Source organism: Callithrix jacchus, chromosome 11 (assembly GCF_049354715.1).
Source record: "Callithrix jacchus isolate 240 chromosome 11, calJac240_pri, whole genome shotgun sequence".
Classification (NCBI taxonomy): Eukaryota; Metazoa; Chordata; class Mammalia; order Primates; family Cebidae; genus Callithrix; species Callithrix jacchus.
Genome location: NC_133512.1, coordinates 96626076 through 96648456, shown reverse-complemented (window position 1 = coordinate 96648456; position 22381 = coordinate 96626076). Strand labels below are relative to the sequence as shown.

The following is a 22381-nucleotide window of genomic DNA, read 5'->3' as shown; positions in this document are numbered from 1 at the left end:
GACAGACTGTCTCCTCAAGCAGCTACCTGACCACTGTATATCCAAAAAGACACCTCATAAAGGAGAGCTCAGGCTGACATCTGGCAGGTATCCTTCTGGGATAAAGATAACAGAAGAAGAAACTGGTAGCAACCCTTACTGTTCTGCAGCCACTGCAGGTGATCCCCAGGCAAGCAGGGCCTGGAGTGGACCTCAGCAGTCCTACAGCAGGAGGGTCCAGACTGTTAGAAGGAAAACTAAAAAACAGAAAGAAATAATTTCATCAGCAACAAAAAAGACATCCACTCAGACAACCCATCTGAAAGTCACCAACTACAAAGACCCCAGGTAGATAAATCCACAAAGATGGGAAGAAACCAGAGCAAAAAGGATGAAAACACCCAAAACCAGAATGCCTCTCCTCCTCCAAGGGATCACAATGCCTTACCAGCAAAGGAACAAGGCTGGATGGAGAATGAGTCTGATGAGTTGACAGAAACAGGCTTCAGAACATGGGTAATAAACTTCTCTGAGATAAAAGAACATGTTCTAACTCAATGCAATGAAACTAAGAACCTTGAAAAAAGGTTTGTCAAAATGCTAATGAGAATAAACAGCTTAGAAAAAATATAAATGAGCTGATGGTGCTGAAACACACAACCCAAGAACTTTGCAAAGCATACACAAGCTTCAATAGCAGAATCGACCAGGCAGAAGAAAGGATATCAGATACTGAAGTTCAACTTAATGAAATAAAATGCGAAGGCAAGATTAGAGAAAAAAGGGTGAAAAGAAATGAACACCTCCAAGAAATATGGGATTCTGTGAAAAGACCTAATCTACATTTAATAGGTGTACCTGAAATGTGCAGGAGAGAATGAATCCAAGCTAGAAAACACTCTTCAGGATATTATCCAGGAAAACTTCCCCAGCCTAGCAAGGGAGGTCAATATTCAAGTCCAGGAAATAAAGAGAACACCACAAAGATATTCCTCAAGAAGCGCAACCCCAATGCACATAATCATCAGATTCACCAGGGTTTAAATGAAGGAAAAAATGCTAAAGGCAGTCAGAGAGAAAGGTCGGGTTACCCACAAAGGGAAGACCATCATACACACAGCGGATCTCTTGGCAGAAACCCTACAAGCCAGAATAGAGTGGGGACCAATATTCACCATCCTTAAAGAAAGGAATTTTCATCCTAGAATGTCATATTAAGCATCATATGTGAAGGAAAAATAAAATCCTTTATGAACAAGCAATTGCTCAGAGATTTCATCACCACCAGGCCTGCCTTATAAGAGCTCCTGAAAGAAGAACTAAACATAGAAAGGAACAACCAGTACCAGCCATTCCAAAAACATACAGAATGGTAAAGAGCATCAACACACTTTGGGAGGCCGAGGCGGGTGGATCACGAGGTCAACAGATCGAGACCATCCTGGTCAACATGGTGAAACCCCGTCTCTACTAAAAATACAAAAAAAATTAGCTGGGCATGGTGGCGCGTGCCTGTAATCCCAGCTACTCGGGAGGCTGAGGCAGGAGAATTGCCTGAACCCAGGAGGCGGAGGTTGCAGTGAGCCGAGATCGCGCCATTGCACTCCAGCCTGAGTAACAAGAGCGAAACTCCAACTCAAAAAAAAAAAAAGAGCATCAACACAATGAAAAAACTGTGTCAACTAATGGGCAAAACAACCAGCTAGCATCAAAATGGCCGAATCAAATTCATAGATAAAAATATTATTCTTAAATGTAAATGGGTTAAATGCCCCAATCATAAGATACAGATTGGCAAATTGGATAAAAAGTCAAGACCCATCGGGGTGCTGTGTTCAGGAAATGCTTCATGTGCAAGGACATACATAGGCTCAAAATAAAGAAACGGAGGAAGATTTACTAAACAAATGGAGAGTAAAAAAAAGCAGGAATTGCAATTCTAGTCTCTGATAAAATAGCCTTTAAAGCAACAAAGATCAAAAGAGACAAGGGCATTACATAATGGTAAAAGGATCAATGCAACAAGAAGAGTTAATGATCCTAAATACACATGCACCCAATACAGGAGCACCCAGATAAATAAAACAAGTTCTTAATGACCTACAAAGAGATCTAGACTCCCACACAATAATAGTGGGAGACTTTAACACTCCACTGTCAGTATTAGACAGATCAACGAGACAGAAAATTAACAAGGATATCCAGGACTTGAACTCAGATCTGGACTAAGCAAACCCAACAGACATTTACAGAACCCTCCACCCCAAATGCACAGAATACCAATCTTCTCAGCACCACATCGCACTTACTCTAAAATTAACCACATAATTGGAAGTAAATCACTCCTCAGCAAATGCAAAAGAACAGAAATCATAACAAACAGACTCTCAGACCACAGTGCAATCAAATTAGAACTTAGGATTAAGAAACTGCCCCAGAACCACACAACTTCATGGAAACTGAACAACTGGCTCTTGAATGTTGACTGGATAAATGACAAAATGAAGGCAGAAATAAAGATGATCTTCGAAACCGATGAGAATGAAGACACAACGTATCAGAATCTCTAGGACACATTTAAAGCAGTGTCTAGAGGAAAATTTATAGCAATAAATGCCCATATGAGAAGCAATGAAAGATCTAAAATTGACACCCTATCATCAAAATTGAAAGAACTAAAGGAGCAAGATCAAAAAAACTTAAAAGCTAGCAGGAGACAAGAAATAACTAAGATCAGAGCAGAATTGAAGGAGATGGAGACACAAAAACCCTTCAAAAAATCAATAAATCCAGGAGCTGTGTTTTTGAAAAGATCAACAAAATAGACCACTAACCAGATTAATAAAAAGGAAAAGAGAGAAGAACCAAATAGATGCAATAAAAAATGATAAAGAGGATATCACCACAGATTCCACAGAAATAAAAACTACCATCGGAGATTACTACAAACAACTCTATGCACATAAACTAGTAAACCTGGAAGAAATGGATAAATTCCTGGACACTTGCACCCTCACAAGCATAAAACCTGAAAGAAAGAAGTTGAAACCCTGAATAGACCAATAACAAGGGCTGAAGTTAAGGCAGCAATTAAGAGCCTACCAACCAAAAAAAGTCCAGGTCCAGATGGGATCACAGTCGAATTCTACCAAACATACAAAGAGGAGCCAGCACCACTCCTTCTGAAACTATTCCAAAAAGAGGGAATCCTTCCCAAATCATTTTATGAGACCAACATCATTCTGATACCAAAACCCAGCAGAGACTCAACAAAAAAAGAAAACTTCAGGCCAATATCCATGATGAACATAGACGCAAAAATCTATAAAATACTGGCAAACCGACTGCAACAGCACATCAAAAAGCTTATCCATCACCATCAAGTAGGCTTCATCCTGGGAATGGAAGGCTGGTTCAACATACGCAAGTCTATAAATGCAATTCACCACATAAACAGAACCAAAGACAAAAACCACATGATTATCTCAATAGATGCAGAGAAGGCCTTTGACAAAATTCAACAGCCCTTTATGCTAAAAACTCTCAATAAACTAGGTATTGATGGAATGTATCTCAAAATAATACAAGTATTTACAACAAACCCACAGCCAATATCATACTGAATGGGCAAAAACTGGAAGCATTCCCTTTGAAATCTGGCACTAGACAAGGATGCCCTCTCTCACCACTCCTATTCAATATAGTACTGGAAGTTCTAGCCAGAGTAATCAGGCAAGAAAAAGAAATAAAGGGTATCCAATTAGAAAGGAGGAAGTCAAATTGTCTCTATTTGCAGATGACATGATAGTATATCTAGAAGACCCCATCATCTCTGCCTAAAATCTCCTTAAACTGATAAGCAACTTCAGCAAAATTTCAGGATAGAAAATCAATGTGCAGAAATCACAAGCATTCCTCTACACCAATAACAGACTTAAAGAGAGCCAAATGAAGAATGAACTGCCATTCACAATTGCTACAAAGAGAATAAAATACCTAGGAATACAACTAACAAAGGATGTAAAGGACTTCTTCAAGGAGAACTACAAACCACTGCTCAAGGAAATAAGAGAGGAGACAAACAGATGGAGAAATATTCCATGTTCATGGTTAGGAAGAATCAATACTGTGAAAATGGCCATATTGCCCAAAGTAATTTGTAGATTCAATGCTATCCCCATCAAGCTATCTATGACCACCTTCACAGAACTGGAAAAAACCACCTTAATCTTCATATGGAACCAAAAGAGAGCCCACATAGCCAAGACAATTTTAAGCAAAAAGAACTAAGCTGGAGACATCACGCTACCTGACTTCAAACTATACTACAAGGCTACAGTAATCAAAACAGTATGGTACTGGTACCAAAACAGAGATATAGACCAGTGGAACAGAACAGAGGCCTTGGAGGCAATGCCACACATCTACAACCATCTGATCTTTGACAAACCTCACAAAAACAAGCACTGGGGAAAGGATCCTCTGTTTAATAAATGGTGTTGGGAAAACTGGCTAGCCATGTGCAGAAAGCAGAAACTGGACCCCTTCCTGACACCTTACACTAAAATTAAATCCAGATGGATTAAAGACTTAAACATAAGACCTAACACCATAAAAACCTTAGAAGGAAACATAGGCAAAACCATTCAGGACATAGGCATAGGCAAGGACTTCATGACTAAAACACCAGAAGCATTGGCAACAAAAGTCAAAACAGACAAATGGGACCTAATTAAACTCCAAAGCTTCTGCACAGCAAAAGAAACAATCATTAGAGTGAACCAGCAACCAACAGAATGGGAAAAAATTTTTACAATCTACCCATCTGACAAAGGGCTAATATCCAGAATCTACAAAGAACTAAAACAGATTTACAAGAAACTAACAAACCCATTCAAAAGTGGGTGAAGGATATGAAGACACTTTTCAAAAGAAGACATACATGAGGCCAACAAACATGAAAAAATGCCATAATCACTGGTTATTAGAGAAATGCAAATGAAAACTACACTGAGATACCATCTCATGCCAATTAGAATGGCGATCATTAAAAAATCTGGAAATAGATGCTGGAGAGGATGTGGAGAAATAGGAACACTGTTGGTGGGAGTGTAAATTAGTTCAACCATCGTGGAAGACAGTGTGGCGATTCCTCAAGGACCTAGAAATAGAAATTCCATTTGACCCAGCAATCCCATTACTGGTATATATCCAAAGGATTATAAATCATTCTGTTATAGACATATGCACACGTATGTTCACTGCAGCACTGTTTACAATAGCAAAGACCTGGAACCAACTCAAATGCCCATTGATGACAGACTGGACAAGGAAAATGTGGCACATATACACCATGGAATACTATGCAGCCATAAAAAACGGTGAGTTAGTGTCCTATGTAGGGACATGGATGAATCTGGAAACCATCATTCTCAGCAAACTGACACAAGAACAGAAAATCAAACACCGCATGTTCTCACTTATAGGCGGGTGTTGAACAATGAAAATACATGGACACAGGGAGGGGAGTATCACATACTGGGGTTTGTTGTGGAGGGATAGGGGCAGGACAGCAGGGGATAGGGAGGTTGAGGAGGGATAACGTGGGGAGAAATGCCACATACAGATGATGGGGGGACAGAGGCAGCAAGCCACATTGCCATATATGTACCTATGCAACAATCCTGCATGTTCTGCACATGTACCCCAGAACCTAAAGTGCAATTTAAATATATATATAAAATATATATGGTCCTCAAGACCCTCCTCCATCCAGGTCTAGGCCTACCTTGCCAGCCACATGATTCTTCCTTTTGTAAACTCAGCTTCTGTGCCCTCCATGCCCACAGTACTCCTTCCACTTAAGATGAACAGTTTCCCACCATCGCCATGGAAGGACTGTTTTCTGGAGGAAACGAACTGCTCCAGAAATAAAACAGACAGACAGGAACACAGGGCCTCCAGTGAAAAGATGTCTGGCCTATTGCTCTTCAGGGAAGCCCAGCAAGCAAGAAGCCCACCTGTGAACTCGGTGTGTCCATGCCAACTGTTAGCGGTCACTTTTAATTATGAAAAACGCTCAGTCAGCCACTAGTCTGCCTTCTGCTCCAGCACATTCCCAAATGAGCCATGCGCAGCAGGGCCTGCTATTCTCCTTTCCAGTTCTCAGCCCCTGTTTTCATATTTTCTAGAATAGTGACATGCTCTCATTTCTTCTGTCCTTGATGCCATATTATGTGGTCCTATGTATAATTTCACATGCTGAGGAATCTCTGCATTTCGATCATTATCAGCTAGCCCACCTGCTTTCAAGTCATCTGTTAATTAGATGATGCCATCAATGAAATCAATATTCAATCACTGTTCCAAAGTTGAAGAGCGTGGGGCACAAGAATCCTCTGGCGTACCCCCAGTTTCTCAGCTGGGGCTCCCCAGAAAGCAAAGCGTATTTGGGAATATGATGCCAGGGAGCCGAAGCACAGGAAGGGAGGAAGGAGACGGGTGGGCGGGTGAGTCAGCGCCGGACAGTTCTTGAGCCTGAGGGATCTTCCTAGGACCGCATGTGGCTGCTGGCTCCTGTCCTCCCCTGGCCGAGGAAGCTGGGGCACTTGGCACTGAGCTGAGAATCATGCCACTGCCCCTGCATGGAGTGATGAGCGGCTTGACTATGAGGCAATGCGACTGGCTTTGGAAATGGCCCACAAGAGGCATCCAACACAATTGGAAACCTTGCGGCAGGCTGACTGTGATCTAGACAGGAGTGCGTTCGCCTGGCTGCCAAGCTGCTGCTCTGCCTCTCATCCTGTGGGACCTCATGCCAGGCTCTGCCAGCCTCATCTAGCTGGAATCCAGACGTGCCTATTAAGGCACGGGCATCTATGGAACAGCTACAAAGAGCTGCAGATGAATCTCCTGTGGATTTATTTTGGCCAATTCATGACAGATTCCATTCATTCATAACTCTCAGCTGGTGTTGATACCATATTCCCCAGCCTCTGCTTTCTGAGAAATCTATCTGCTCTTTCCTTTTATCTCTGGCCTCCAAAATCAGACCTCTTCTCTGCAACTCCTCCAATATCATTAACAGGTTGGGAATCTCCTTTCTAAGTTCCCTTTTGTGGTAGGGGGTGATTCATCTGGATCAGAAATGAGACATGGTTAGTGTTGACGGGTGCTCTCCACAGCTACCGTGGCCTTTACTTCCCTCTTATCACGATTACTTGACCTCTTCCATTTTGAAGATCATTTCCTTGATAAGGAACAAAGTACAATTTGAGTTGAATAGTTCTGTTTTCTCTTGATCAGCATCAGCAGCATTGGTCTTGAACAACAGGGCCAGGCTTCTCTTTTCTTCTTGCTTTCAAAATAATCAAGCACCCCTTCTCTTTGTGCCTCTTGATTTTAACACTAAACTAGGATTGTCCTGCATTGCTCCCTCCTATTCAAGCTCTCCTTTTACTTTACTTTTTATCATGTGCTCTGCATTCTATATTCTCTACTCATTCTTCGAGGTGGGTGGATCACTTGAGGTCAGGAGTTCAAGACCAGCCTGTCCAACATGGTGAAGCCTCTACTAAAAATACAAAAATAATCAGCTAGGCATGGTGGTGGCATGCGCCTGTAATCCCAGCCACTCGGGAGGCTGTGGTGGGAGAATCACTGGAACCTGGGAGGGAGAGGCTGCAGTGGGCCAAGATCGTGCCACTGTACTCCAGCCTGAGCAACAGAGTGAGACTCTGTCTCAAAAAGAAAAAACAGTGCTTGGCAAACAGTCACTTATTTGGATACTTGCCTGGTTTTTGTTGGCATTATTAAAAATCACAATGCCGGGAAGATGGTGCTGTAGGACCAACTCAGGATTGCAGCTCCCAGTGAAACTGCAGATGGTGAGTGCACGCCACATTTCCAGATGGATCTTTATACCCTACAGACCAGGAGATTCCCAGGTGTAGGAGCTGCACAAGCCACCAGCGCGGCTGTTTGGGCCAGCGTGGCTGTTTGGGCTGGGGCCGCAGCGCAGCAGCACTCCGTACAAAATTCACTGGTTTGGTTGCCCTGTTAAACCAGCAATTGGAGATTTCAGAAGGCAGATTAGCACATTCATCTGATTAAATGGGACTTAAACAGAAAGCCAAGCCAGGAGATTCCTGGGCAGCAACGTAGTTCCAGCCAGCGCAGTGGGTCGCTGCATGGGAAATCACACAGATCCTGGCGCCCTTTCAGCAGGCAACTGGAACACCCAGGAGAGAGTCAACCATTAAACTTTAAAAAAAAAAAAAAAAAAAAAAAAAAAGGGCTCTGAGGCAGGGAGCCAGGTGATCAGGCACGGCGGGTCCCACCCCCACAAAAACAAACAAAACAGCAATTGGAAACGCTCGGGGTTGAGAGTTTCATGGCAAGCACAGCTCAACCCAGGATGGTGCAGCTTGGAGGGGGAGGAGCGTCCGCCATTACCAAGGCACTTGGGAGGTACACTGCCATTGCTGACACAGCCTGCTGTTGCCGAGGCAACCCACCATTACCAAGGCAACCCGCCATAACAGAGAGAGTCTGCCACTACAGAGGCAGGCCATCATCACCATGGCAGCTCTAACCACACCCATATAAACAGGACTACAGGGAATTACACAGGGCAGCAGGGCAGAGCCCACAGCAACAGGGTGGAGCCCACGGCAACAGGGCAGTATAACCACTACAGGCAGGCAGTGATTAGACTGCCTCCTTGCTGGCCAGGACAGTGCAACGGATACTCATAAATAAAGCCCTAACTCCCCGGGACATAGCACCTGAGGAAAAAAAGGGGCTTTATGAGTTCTGCTGCAGCAGACTTAAACGTACCTGCCTAGCAGCCCTGAATGAACAATGGAGCTCAGAGCTCAGCACTTGAGCTCCTATAAAGTACAGACTGTCTCCTCAAGTATAAAGTACAGACAGTCTCCTCAAGCAGCTCCCTGACCCCCGCATATCCAAAGAGTCACCTCACAAAGGACTGATCAGACTGACATTTGGCAGGCCTCATTCAGGGACAAAGATAGCAGAAGAAGAAATGGGTAGCAACCCTCATGGTTCTGCAGCTGCTACAGGTGTACCCCAGGCAAGTAGGGCCTGGAGTGGACCTCAGCAGTCCTACAGAAGAGGGGCCAGACTATTAGAAGGAAAACTAAGAAACAGAAATACTTCATCATCAACAATCTGCATGTCCACTCAGAGACCCAATTGGAAAATCAACAACTACTCAGACGACAGGTAGATAAATCCACAAAGATGGGAAGAAACCAGCGCAAAAAGGAGGAAAACACCTGAAACCAGAACACCTCACCTCCTACAAGGGACCACAACTCCTCACCAGCAAGGGAACAAAGCTGGACGGACAATGAGTGTGATGAAATGACAGAATCAGACTTCAGAAGGTGGGTAATGAGAAACTTCCATGAGCTAAAAGAACATGTTCTAAATCAATGCAAAGAAACTAAGAACCTTGAAAAAAGATTTGAGGAAATGATAACAAGAATGGAAAACTTAGAGAGCAATATGAGTGAATTGAAGGAGCTAAAAACACAACATGAGAACTTCGTGAAGCATGCACAAATTTCAACAGCCAAATTGACCAAGCAGAAGAAAGAATATCAGAAGTCGAAGATCAACTCAATGAAATAAAATGAGAAGCCAAGATTAGAGAAAAAAAGTGCAAAAAGGAATGAACAAAGCCTCCAAGAAATGTGGGACTATGTGAAGAGACCTAATCTATGTTTGATAGGTGTACCTGAATGTGACGAAGAGAATGAATCCAAGCTGGAAAATACTCTTCAGGATATTATCCAGGAAAATTTCCCCAACCTAGCAAGGCAGGCCAATATTCAAGTCCAGGAAATACAGAGAACACCACAAAGATATTCCGCAAGAAGAGCAACCCCAAGGCACATAATCATCAGATTCACCAGGGTTGAAATGAAGGAGAAAATGCTAAGGGCAGCCAGAGAGAAAGGTCGGGTCACCCACAAAGGGAAGCCCATCAGACTCATGGCAGATCTCTCGGCAGAAACCCTACAAGCCAGAAGAGAGTGGGGGTCAATATTCAACATCCTTAAAGAAAAGAACTTTCAACCCAGAATTTCATATCCAGCCAAACTGAGCTTCATAAGTGAAGGAAAAATAAAATCCTCTGTGAACAAGCAAGTACTCAGAGATTTTGTCACCACCAGGTCTGCTTTACAAGAGCTCCTGAAAGAGGCACTACACATAGAAAGGAACAACCAGTACCAGCCATTCCAAAAACATACCAAATGCTAAAGAGCATCAACAAAATGAAGAATCTGCATCAACTAATGGGCAAAACAGTCAGCTAGCATCAAAATGGCAGTATCAAATTCACACATAACAATATTAAACCTAAATGTAAATGGACTAAATGCACCAATCAAAAGACACAGACTGGCAAATTGAATAAAAATCCAAAACCCATCAGTGTGCTGTATCCAGGAAATCTCACATGTATCTCACATGCAAGGATACACAAAGGCTCAAAATAAAGGGATGGAGGAAGATTTACCAAGCAAATGAACAACAAAAAAAAGCAGGAGTTGCAATTCTCGTGTCTGATAAAATAGACTTTAAAGCAACAAAGATCAAAAGAGACAAAGAAAGTCATTACATAATGGTAAAAGGATCAATACAACAAGAAGAGCTAACGATCCTAAATATATATGGACCCAATACAGGAGCACCCAGATATATAAGGCGAGTTCTTAACGACTTACAAAGAGACTTAGACTCCCACACAATAATAGTGGGAGACTTTAACACTCCACTGTCAATATTAGACAGATCAACCAGACAGAAAATTAACAAGGATATCCAGGGCTTGAACTCAGACCTGGAACAAGCAAACCTGATAGACATTTACAGAACTCTCCACCCCAAATCCACAGAATATACATTCTTCTCAGCACCACATCACACCTACTCTAAAATTGACCACATAATTGGAAGTAAAGCACTGCTCAGCAAATGCAAAACAACTGAAATCATAACAAACAGTCTCTAAGACGATAGTGCAATCAAGTTAGAACTCAGAATTCAGAAACTAACTCAGAACCGCACAGCTTCATGGAAACTGAACAACTGGCTCTTGAATTTTGACTGGATAAACAATGAAATGAAGGCAGAAATAAAGAAGTTCTTCGAAACCAATGAGAATGAAGACACAACATGCCAGAACCTCTGGGACACATTTAAAGCAGTCTCTAGAGGAAAATATATAGCTATAAGTGCCCATATGAGAAGAGTGGAGAGATCCAAAATTGATTCCCTCACGTCAAAATTGAAAGAGCTGGAGGAGCAAGATCAATAAAACTCAAAACCTAGCAGAAGACAAGAAATAACTAAGAACAGAGCAGAACTGAATGAGATAAAGACACAAAAAACCCTTCAAAAAATCAATAAATCCAAGAGCTGGTTTTTTGAAAAGATCAACAAAATAGACAGAACACTTAGCCAGACTGATAAAAAAGAAAAGAGAGAACAACCAAATAGATGCAATAAAAAACGATAAAGGGGAAATCACCACAGATTCCACAGAAATTCAAACCATCATCAGAGAATATTACAAACAACTCTATGCACATAAACTAGTAAACCTGGAAGAAATGGATAAATTCCTGGACACCTGTGTCCTCCCAAGCCTAAACCAGGAGGAAGCTGAAACTATGAATAGACCAATAACAAGGTCTGAAGTTGAGGCAGCAATTAAGAGCCTACCACACAAAAAAAGCCCAGGTCCAGATGGGTTCACAGCCGAATTCTACCAGACACACAATGAGGAACTGTTACCATTCCTTCTGAAACTATTCCAAATAATCCAAAAAGAGGTAATCCTTCCCAAATCATTTTATGAGACCAACATCATCCTGATACCAAAACCCGGCAGAGACTCAACAACAAAAGAAAACTTCAGGCCAATATCCATGATGAACACAGATGCAAAAATCTTCTATAAAATACTGGCAAGCCGACTGCAACAGCACATCAAAAAGCTTATCCACCATGATCAAATAGGATTCATCCTGGGGATGCAAGGCTGGTTCAACATATGCAAGTCTATAAATGTAATTCACCACATAAACAGAACCAAAGACAAAAACCACATGATTATCTCAATTGATGCAGAGAAGGCATTTGACAAAATTCAACAGCTGTTTATGCTAAAAACTCTCAATAAACTCGGTATTGATGGAACGTATCTCAAAATAATAAAAGCTATTTACGACAAAACCACAGCCAATATCATACTGAATGGGCAAAAACTGGAAGCAGTCCTTTTGAAATCTGGCACTAGACCAGGATGCCCTCTCTCACCACTCCTATTCAATATAGTACTGGAAGTTCTAGCCAGAGCAATCAGGCAAGAAAAAGAAATAAAGGGTATTCAAATAGGAAAGGAGGAAGCCAAATTGTCTCTATTTGCAGACGACGTGATAGTATATCTAGAAGACCCCATCATCTCAGCCCAAAAACTCCTGAAACTGATAAGCAACTTCAGCAAAGTCTCAGGATATAAAATCAATGTGCAGAAATCACAAGCATTCCTATACACCAATAACAAACTTAAAGAAAGCCAAATCAAGAACGAACTGCCATTCACAATTGCTACAAAAAGAATAAAATACCTAGGAATACAACTAACAAGGAATGTAAGGGACCTCTTCAAGGAGAACTACAAACCACTGCTCAATGAAATAAGAGAGGACACAAACAGAGAAACATTCCATGTTCATGGTTAGGAAGAATCAATATCGTGAAAATGGCCATACTGCCCAAAGTAATTTACAGAATCAACGCTATCCCCATCAAGCTACCATTGACTTTCTTCACAGAACTGGAAAAAGCCACCTTGAACTTCATTTGGAACCAAAAGAGAGCCTGCATAGCTAAGTCAATTCTAAGCAAAAAGAACACAGCAGGAGGCATCACACTACCAGACTTCAAACTATACTACAAGGCTACAGTAATCAAAACAGCATGGCAATGGTACCAAAACAGAGATATAGACCAATTGAACAGAATAGAGGCATCAGAGGCAACACAACATATCTACAACCATACAATCTTTGATAAACCTGACAAAAACAAGCAATGGGGAAAGGATTCCCTGTTTAATAAACGGTGTCAGGAAAACTGGCTAGCCATGTGCAGAAAGCAGAAACTGGACCCCTTTCTGACACCCTACACTAAAATTAACTCCAGATGGATTAAAGACTTAAACATAAGAGCTGGCACCATAAAAACCCTAGAAGAAAATCTAGGCAAAACCATTCAGGACATAGGCATAGGAAAGGACTTCATGACCAAAACACCAAAAGCATTGGCAGCAAAAGCCAAAATAGACAAATGGGACCTAATCAAACTCCACAGCTTCTGCACGGCAAAAGAAACAGTCACTAGAGTGAATCGGCAACCAAAAGAATGGGAAAAAATTTTTGCAGTTTACCCATCTGACAAAGGGCTGATATCCAGAATTTACAAAGAACCCAAACAGATTTACAAGAAAAAAACAAACAAGCCCATTCAAAAATGGGCAAAGGATATGAACAGACACTTTACAAAAGAAGACATACATGAGGCCAACAAACATATGAAAAAATGCTCATCATCACTGGTCATTAGAGAGATGCAAATCAAAACCATACTGAGATACCATCTCACGCCAGTTAGAATGGCGATCATTAAAAAATCTGGAGACAACAGATGCTGGAGAGGATGTGGAGAAACAGAAACACTTTTACACTGCTGGTGGGAGTGTAAATTAGTTCAACCATTGTGGAAGACAGTGTGGCGATTCCTCAAGGCCTTAGAAACAGAAATTCCATTTGACCCAGCAATCCCATTACTGGGTATATATCCAAAGGACTATAAATTGTTCTACTATAAGGACACGTGCACACGAATGTTCACTGCAGCACTGTTTACAATAGCAAAGACCTGGAACCAACCCAAATGCCCATCGATGATAGACTGGACTGGGAAAATGTGGCACATAGACACCATGGAATATTATGCAGCCATCAAAAACGATGAGTTCGTGTCCTTTGTAGGGACATGGATGAATCTGGAGAACATCATTCTCAGCAAACTGACACAAGAACAGAAAATGAAATACCACATATTCTCACTCATAGGTGGGTGATGAACAATGAGAACACATGGACACAGGGAGGGGAGCACTACACACTGGGGTCTATTTGGGGAATAGGGGAGGGACAGCGGGGGGAGCTGGGGAGGGATAGCCTGGGGAGAAATGCCAGATGTGGGTGAAGGGGAGGAAGACAGCAAATCACACTGCCACATGTGTACCTATGCAACTATCTTGCATGTTCTGCACATGTACCCCAAAACCTAAAATGCAATAAAAAAAAATCACAATGCCTGGAATAATGTAAGCAACAAAATGAAGTTGTTTTGGACTATAAAGTATAAAACAAACATTCATAAATTCACACTGAAATAGGTGAATGAATAAATAAATAGATGGAGAAGAGACAAATCTCCCTTGCAGAAAAATCCCAACTAACTCACATAGCTGCTCAGCCCTCACGGAGGTGATGTGTCACTCCCCACTGGCTAAGTGTGGTTTGTGCATGGTGACTTCCTTCTTGGTATGACGGCATGGAAGGAGGAAGGAAAAGAAGAATCTCACGGTGAGAAAACCTGGCACACCTTGGCTGGGTAATGGAGAGCCTAAGTCACTCCCGGGAGACGGAGTGATGAAAGGGGCACTTTACCTCTCTCTGCTCTTCCTCCTCCAAAGGCACATTTCCAGTCTGATCATGATAAATCACTGGGCAAATCTCAATAGAGGGCAATCTGCAAAATACCTGACTGACACTCCTCAAAGCCATCAAGGCGTCAAACACAGGGAACATCTGTCTGAGAAGCTGTCCCACCTAAGGAGGCATGATGACGAGACGTGATAGGGTAACCTAGATGGGATCCTCCAACAGAGACGACCTTAGGTAAAAGCTAAGGAGATGGGAAGAAAGCACAGACTTTACCAAATAATCATGTATCAAGACTGGCTCATAACTGGGACAAATGTAGATCACACTAATGCAAGATGTCAAGATTAAACTGGGTGTGGGGTATATGCAAACTGTCTGTACTACCTTTGCCATGTGTCTGTAAATCTAAAACTTTTCTAAAATAAAACATTTGTTAAAAAAAAATAAAGCTATCATTTGTACAACGTTGCCAAAAGAAGTCACATTGCCACTGTGAGGAAAGGCCCAGATCATTCCTAATGCTTCCCCTGCAATCCTAGGGTGTGAGAATTTCATTATGAAATTTTATTTATTTTTGGGCCTCTCATAATTCTTGAGGTGTCATCTTTTGGAATCACTAACTGATATGGTTTGGCTGTGTCCCCACGCAAATCGTATCTTAAATTGTATTTCCCATAATTCCCACGTGTAGTGGGAGGGACCCAGTAGGAGGCAATTGAATCACAGGGGCAAGTGCGTCCTGTGCTGTTTCCATGATAGTGAATAAGTCTCACGAGATCTGATTTTTTTTTTTTAAGACAGATTCTCACTCTGTTGCCCAGGCTGGCGTGCAGTGGTGTGATCTCAGTTCACTGCAAACTCTACCTCCAGGGTTCAAGTGATTCCCCTGCCTCAGCCTTCCGAGGAGCTGGGACCACAGGTGCCCGCCACCATGCCTGGATAATTTGTATATTTTTAGTAGAGATGGGGTTTCACCATGTTGGCCAGGCTGGTCCCCAACTCCCGGCCTCAACTGATTCACCCTCCTCAGCCTCCCCAAGTGCTGGGATTACAGGTGTGAGCCACCATGCCCAGTGATGGGATGGTTTTATAAAGAGCACAAGCTCTGTCTGCCTGCCACCATCCATGTAAGACGTGACTTGTTTCTCCTTGCCTTCCGCCATGATTGTGAGGCCTCCCTAGTCACGTGGATCTGTGAGTCCATTAAACCTCTTTTCTTTAAAGATTATCCAGTCTCAGGTATGTCTTTACCAGCAGTGTGAAAAGAGGCTAATACACTAACTGATACCTATCTTTCTCTGAACTCCTGGGCTTATCTGGAAGGGAATGGGATGCCCCCCTCTCTACTGTGCCAGCTATTAAGTTACTGTCTCTCAGCTTTATGCCCACCCCTCTACCTTGGCTTGGTGACACTGGGACTTTGCAGACCCTGTTTCGGTCTATTTCAGACTCTGACAATAAGAGTCCAGAGAGGGACTCAAAGCTGGAGCAGGAAGAAGGGCTTGCTCCTCCCGCCTGCTGCCTGCAGGGCTCCTGTCTGCCTGCAGCTCCTGTGAGCTCCATCCAGGCACTGCCTGACCTGGGCACCGGCACCTCCTATAGCAGCAGCTGAATCCAAGCTGTTGTTTTCCCACTTTGTGCAAAATGAGCCTCCTCAAGCCCACAGTCTCACTCAGAGACATGAGCACCAGCTAGAGGGCACGCCTCCGAACCTCCCCTCCTCCACAGCACTGTAGAGCACACCAGACTCACTCAGCATCTGCTGAAACACACATCACTGAGCCTGATTCCCCCATTTCGGATCGGGTCTGAGACTGAGTCTGATGAGCTGCATTTTTACAGGTTCCAGCAGAGGCTGAAGCCGCTGGTCTGGGAGCCGGACTTTGAGAACACTGCCTTAGAGGTCTTTCTTTATCCTTTCAGTTACCAGTTAACATTTGGTTATTTTTTTTTCTGTTCAAGTAACTGGTGTGGCCTCTGTCTTCTGACCGTACCATGACTGATCGAGAAACTGGCACCACTGCCGGGTGTAGTGGCTTATACCTGTGGTCCCAGTACTTTGGGAGGCGGAGGCAGGCAGACTGCTTGAGGCCAGGAGTTCGAGACCAGCCTGGCCACCATGGTGAAACTCCATCTCTACTAAAAATACAAAAAATTAGCCAGGTGTGGTGGCGGACACCTATAATCCCAGCTCCTCAGGTGGTTGAGGCACAAAAATTGCTTGAACCTGGGAGGCGGGGGTTGTAGTGAATGAAGATCGTGCCACTGTACTCCAGCTTGGGTGACAGAGTCAGTCTCTGTCTTTAAGAATAAAAAAGAGAGAGAGAAAAAAGAAAAGAAACTGCCCCCAAGAGTGGTTTCCAGAAACAGAGGAACTGGTTTCCCATCCATGGGTTTAACACAGTGTTGAGCTCTCAGTGGGAAATATATCAGATTCCTGTAATCCAGGACAGGCCATGGCATTGTGACTAAACAAGCCATCCTCTGAGACTGATGACGGCTGGCTACCAGGGCCCACATGGCCACCGAACCAGCCACTGAGGCAGAAGCCAGGACCAAAGGGCTCAGTGTAAGGACATCCTGTGAGTGCGCTGGGGCCTCTGAGAAAACCACAAGCCCAGGTCCGTGACCTACACCCACAGAGAACCCAATAGCCTCTATGGCAGTCCCCAGAGAATCTCTTTCTTGTAGCTACAGGGCTGTTTCCAAAATCAAACACAAAGCGTAACTCTGCGGGGTGCGGATGCACAGGTTCGATGGGAAAGCCTGGCATGGATCTGAAGGAGCAGGAGCCCGGCAGGCAACAGAGGGAAACCTGACTGGACTCAGACGAAGCTGAGATTCCAGATCCGGGGGTTCCTCTGTCTCCCAAGGCAGTGGGAATGGCTGGCTCTCCAGTGTCTGGGAATCACCTTTCTTTAAAGTCCAGTGACAGCTTTCCTGGGGCAGGCACCTCGTGTGGAGCTGTCACTCTCCCAAAGGAAAGCGCAGCCAGTCCTTGCTGCCCCCGACCTGTAACTGGGGACAGGTCTCTGCATGCTGCAGGGCAGGAAACCAGTTATATGCAGGACAAACTGTGAGATCTTGCCATTTCACAGCTGCAGAAACCTAGCAATTATGTATAAAACAGGTGCCAGTAATGTTAGACCAAGGACGAGAAATGTAACACAGTTTGGTGGGATTGATTGCTACAAGTGGTCTTCCTAGAAACTGTTCATTCCGTGTTTTGTGCATGCAGCCGGCAGTGGCTCTAACCGCTGGCTTGATTGACTGCCTGAAGTGCAGGGTGCTGCTGAGTCCGTCTTTAATGAGGCTGAGATGCTGTGGCACAGTGAACTATACATGAGTCCATGTGCTTAGGGAGACGGGGAGTCAGCACGGATCTGTCATGCACAACCTGCATGTTCCACACCCGAGGGCAGAGGACACTCCCTCCTGGAGCCCCCGAGGAATGTCCAGGTGAGGGAGACCCTTCAATCTGAAAAGCGAACTTGCCACTACAGCAGTTGTTCCCAGCGTATTACACCTTTAGGACCTGCAGCCCCTGCCTGCACACACACTCTTTTTCCCTATACCAATCTGCAAGGACCCCTAGACGGAGTCTGCTTTACCTGGGAACAGGACACTTGCCAGTGTGTCTCAAGGCGGCAGCACCCCCGCTCTCTACCTTATTATGGTCTGCAGAGAAGCTGGCCATCTTCACACACACATTGCCACAGTGGCCCATGCGCTGATGGCTGTGTGGGCTGGATGGGACAGGCAGGAAGTAGCAGAGCTCTGGGTGTCTCTGTGAGATACGTGCAGGGCAGAGCATGAGGGACAGACCCTGCAGAACTAGGGTCTCACACCCCACAACAGCCTGAAACACTGGAGAGACCCCTCCAACGGGAATTCAAGATGTTACATTCCACCTGCCACTGTGACCACCAGGCAGGTGTTCTGGAGGCAGCATGCATCACGTGTGCACGCGCTGCTCTGACATGGGTACCGAGTGACACTAAAGCTGTTTTCAGAGAGGCCCAGGGCAAGATCGGGCATGTGGAAGGCCAGGCTGCTCTTCTGTGTGGCCTTGGGACCCAGCAAGCTTGATATTAGGGATGCTACAGGAAGCCTCCACCGAAAGGAAATGTACAGAGCAGACACTGAGGGCTTTCAGGAAAGATTAACCCCCAAAACAACCAAGCCTTCTCCTGCAGATAATGACTTTCCTGCTGGGAAGCAGTTCCTGGCTGCCTGAAGCAGACTGTTTTAGAGACTGAACAGGACAGCCAGGAGACGCGATGACCGTGCAACCTCCCCATCACAAGCAGGGAACTACCGGTCCCAACTTCCCCATCACAAGCAGGGAACTACCAGATCCCTAAAGCCGAATGCTGAGCGTGCAAGGACACTCTCGCCAGGCAGAGACGGGGCTCGTCTAGACCTGTGAAGTAAGCGGACACTGCACGGGTAGATGATGCAGCTGCTCTGACACTGATGCCTCCCCTGCCTCAGTCCACACCTGGTCTCGGTGGGGGTGGGGGTGGGGCTCCTTATGAGCCACTGACCGAAGGAGAAAAAGCTGCGCTTGGTTTACAGGTGCTTCTCCTGCTGTGCTGGCCCCTGCTGGCACTGCGTCGTGTGGCTCTTGAGGACAGTGGGGATTACATTCCCCAGCAGGCAGGCCCCTTCCAGTTGGACATTTGATTTCCACTTTATCAGGACTGATACGGCCAGGACAGATCTACACGTGTCCCCAGATTTCAGTATTACACCGAGGGAATCTCATGGAACCCAAGGTCAGGGAGTCCAGCCGGCCCCTCAAGAGACCGAAGATGGAAACAGAAAAGCCAAGTCGGAGACTCCTCTTCCTCCCTCCTTCCGGCAGCACAGCCTCCCATTCTGCTCTCCTCTGCATCGGCTCTGTTCTACTCCTATCTGCACACACTCTTCCAGCTTCCCCGCAAGTGGCTGGCCTTGCTCCCCAGACCAGTTAAGGCTCTGATGACGTCATACCCTCAGAATGATGTGTTATTCTGAGTATTGTTATGCAGCTTACTTTTTTTCCTAATAAATGAATCTACTCCTGACAAACATTTGCTCCATTCTTCTTAATGGCTATGCAGTATTCTATTATATGCCTAAGCGAGGAGTTATTTAACTAGTCTCTTAGGCTGTTTTGGGTACACAGCTATTTAGTTTGCTTTCTTAGCTCTTAAGGGTGTGCCAATGGCTATTACTGCTGTCTGTGTCTAGAAAATACTCTAATCACCCCTTTTCAAATACATCTTTTCCTCTGTCTTAACAAGGCCTAACAACTTTCTCCCCCTCTTTCCATGGTAATGCATCTCAGCTCCTCTCAGACTTAGAGCCTCCAGGGATAAACAGCTTCCGGAGACGATGCTCACAGCTCCTGTTAATTAGGGAAGTGATATTTACCGGATCAGTGACCTTGGGCATCCTAAGACATCACATTTTTCATGTATTACTCATTTGACTTTCTTTAGCGTTTAGCCAAAATGAGTAACACATGGAAAGCTGGGTAAAAGTCAAATCAGCTGCTACTTACTATTTTTTGAGAATCTTGTTCTGTTGGAGTCCCATTCTGTCACCCAGGCTGGAGCACAGTGGCACAATCTCAGCTCTCCACAAACCCCACCTCCCGGGTTCAAGTGATCCTCCCACCTCAGCCTCCCGAGTAGCTGAGACTATAGGCACACGCCATCACATCTGGCTAATTTTTGTATTTTTAGTAGAGAAGGGTTTCACCAAGTTAGCCAGGCTGGTCTCGAACTCCTAACCTCAAGTGATCTGCCCTCCTCGGCCTCCCAAAGTGCTGGGATTACAGGTGTGAGCTACCGTGCCCGGCCTACTGCCACTTATTTTTATGTTGGTAGAAACGCCAGTGGTCAGAATTTTAAAAAGTAGGCCTTCTGGGGATGGGGGTGAGGCTGAAATGGGTTGAGCCAGTAGTTCCTTTATTTTGGGAATACAGAATTTCTGGTTATTTTGTTACTGAAACATGTAGTCACGGTTCTCAAGATCACATCTCTTAAAAAGACTGCCGACCATTTTCCCTACTATAATGTATTTGATGCTTCCCTCTTTGTGTCAAAGAATCAGAGAATCTTAGGGTTTTAAAAGCGACCCTGAAGGTCACCTGGTCCAAAGTGAACTCAGCAAAGACAAAGGATATAAAGCCAATTTGTGAAAATCAACTGTATTTCCACATGTTAACAAGAAACAATTGGAAAGAGAAATTACACAAAAGCAAAATCATCTTTGGTCATCCTGTAAGTCCCGTGTGGCAGGCACAGAACACAAGTAAGGGGCTCCAGGAGCCTGCGGAGCACTCTGAGGACACAGGTGTGGGGCATGGGAACAGAAGCAGGCCACACTGGGGGTCCCTGGGGAGGTCTGAAGGACCGGTGGAGAAGGAAGAGCCTGGGGGAATCCCCTACTGCAGGGCTGTGGGAGGGGTCGGATACGCTCCAGGGCGCCTTTCGGCTGGAGCCCCGAGGGCTCAGGCTGAGGCTGCCCTTCCAGGGCCCTTGGTGGGTGTCTTCCCTGCCCTGCTCCTCCTCTGGTCCCTTCATGCCTCCTCCTGGGAGTGCATCTTCATAAACCACTTGCTCATAAACTCTTGGCTTAGCATTCACTTCTGAGGAACCCGACTGAGGACAATCCCACTTGGAAAATATTTATACAGAAATCATACACTAAATGTACATGCACAGATACGTGTGTAGACACACATTTCATCACATCAAGTGTAGTTTCATCACCATATTGAGTGTACTGTTTGGGACTTTTCATATGTGATTGTAAATTACGTTGATATAAAGTAAGTTGCAATAAGCATAATTTTAATACCAAAATGTTAAGATTCGAATTTTCTGAGAAAAGAGATCAGTCAGTCCTTCTCGCAAGAGACTGTTCATTTTAGTGATTTTCTTCTTTTTAATCAATATTATTTCAAATTTATTTATCAGATATTCTACTAAATAGCTAAGAAAGACCATGAGAATTTACTGAGCAAGGCCATACAGTTTCATAATGAACAGCTTAGGTTCTAGCACACATTAGATAGGCCTGTGTTCAAGACCCCATCATGCACTAGCTCTGTGGATTAGGTCCTTAAATTCCAGAACTTGTGGACTAAGCTTTCTTTCTTTTTTTTTTTTAAGATGGAGTCTTGCTTTGTTGCCCAGGCTGGAGTGCAGTGGCACGATCTCGGTTCACTGCAACCTCTGCCTCCCAGGTTCAAGTGATTCTCCCTCCTCAGGGTCCTGAGAAGCTGGAACTACAGGCATGTACCACCACTCCCAGTTATTTTCGTATTTTTAGTAGAGACGGGGTTTCATCACATTGGTCAGGCTGGTCTCCAATTCCTGACCTCAGGTGATCCGCTAGCCTCGGCCTTCCAAAGTGCTGGGATTACAGGCATAAGCCACTGTGCCCAGCCAAAGCTTTCTGACTTAAGTTCTTAAACTCTAGAGTTTGAGTTTCCCTGTCTTTAGGAAGAGAACACTAAAAGCACATTTCTCATAAGATTGCCAGAGATACTGAGAATTCAGATACAACCTCAGCACAGTGCCTGATATGGGCAAAGGACTCAGTAAACACTGCTGTTTTTAAATTACTGTACA

At 44.4% G+C, this 22381-nt stretch overlaps 1 protein-coding gene across 23 annotated transcripts in view; it reads right to left on the bottom strand.

Moving 5' to 3' along the window:
• Positions 1–22381, bottom strand: part of PRKAG2 (protein kinase AMP-activated non-catalytic subunit gamma 2) — a 337838-nt gene that overhangs the window by 30005 nt on the left and 285452 nt on the right. The gene's annotated exons all lie outside the window — the stretch shown is intronic.